The sequence below is a fragment of the Echinops telfairi genome, unplaced genomic scaffold, assembly GCF_000313985.2.
Source record: "Echinops telfairi isolate 266 unplaced genomic scaffold, ASM31398v2 ScPeMD7_7468;HRSCAF=8506_0, whole genome shotgun sequence".
Lineage (NCBI taxonomy): Eukaryota > Metazoa > Chordata > Mammalia > Afrosoricida > Tenrecidae > Echinops > Echinops telfairi.
This window is the reverse complement of record NW_022111369.1, coordinates 42320421-42321715: the sequence shown is the minus strand read 5'-3', so window position 1 is coordinate 42321715 and position 1295 is coordinate 42320421. Positions and strand designations below refer to the sequence as shown.

Sequence of the window (1295 nt, the reverse complement as noted above, 5' to 3'; positions counted from 1 at the left end):
GATACCAAGGACTCAGGTAGAAAGCAAATGTTTTGAGAATGATGATGGCAACAAATGTACAAATGTGCTTGACACAATGGCTGGATATATGGATTGTGATAAGAGTTGCATGAGCCCCCCCAAAATGATTTATATTAAAAAACCAACACCTCAACATTTATACCTTGTTGCTAACTGAACTCCAGACTTGATACAGATTTTCTGTCCCAGAACTCCATCCAGGATACTACATTTAACTGTCCTCTCTCTTTAGTTCTTGGTTTTGCTGCTGTAAGCTGTTCTCAAGCCAGCCCCGCCTCTTGGTGACGCCATGGACCATACAAGGAAGTGCTGACGGCTGTTCTGCTAACCCCATGAGCAGTTGGGCCTGGACTTCTGTGATTCCAGGGTTCATTGGCTGATTTCTCAGAAGTACTTCACCAAGCCTTTTCCCACGTCCGTTTGCTTTGGAAGCTCCACTGAAATGTGTTCAGCATCACAGCAACGTGCCAGCGGTCACTGACAGATGGATTGTAACTGGGAATAGAACACACATCTTTCACATGGAAGATGGGGATTCTACCAGTGAACCACCAAAGGTACCCTAGGCTCTATTGGTTGGTGAAGACTTGTCCATCTTTACAAAGTTCTTATGCCCAGGCGGCGGCATCGGCAGTGGCGTCCAGGGCACGATGGTGCTGGAGGTGGCGGCCCTGGTGGCTGTGGCATGGTGGCGCCCTGGTTGGCAGCATCGGGAAGGGGTGCTGTTGCGGCCATAGCTGCGGCACCCGTGGCTGGTGCAAAAGGTGGATTCTGAAGAATTGAAGAGGTTGCTGACCAGCGGGATGAAGTCCCATAACTTGGATGCTGGTTTTAGGACTTGGCCTACAGCTACTGGTGGGTTGCTGAATTTGGTTTCTAATCTCTGGGTTTCTGCACCAACGTGTTGCTAGGCTTGGCAGGACGGACTGAAAGTGGGCGCAAGCATGACCTCCTGGATGAGGGCACTGCATTTGTTGGAGAGTGGCCACAGACCTGCGCTGCAGATTCAAATCAGAGAATCGTCCGGACGCCACTACTACCCACCAACATTTGAAGGGCTTTCTGATGTATCCACAAGAACACCATCCCTTTGCAGTTGGGATGGTAGCTCCTCAGTCATACCACTGGACTTGGTCGTGACTGGGATCCGTTCGTTGCCTTCCACTTCAGTGACACCTCGCTCCCCATCCTCTCCCGTTGGTCCTGGGCTACTTCAAGAAACCAAGCCTACATTTGAGAGGCAGAAGCCATCTCCCCATCCCTCTGGTCCATCT

At 50.7% G+C, this 1295-nt stretch overlaps 1 pseudogene; it reads left to right on the top strand.

Moving 5' to 3' along the window:
- The first annotated feature begins 965 nt into the window (after window positions 1-965).
- LOC101658977 overlaps window positions 966-1295 on the top strand; it is a 1796-nt pseudogene continuing 1466 nt past the window's right edge.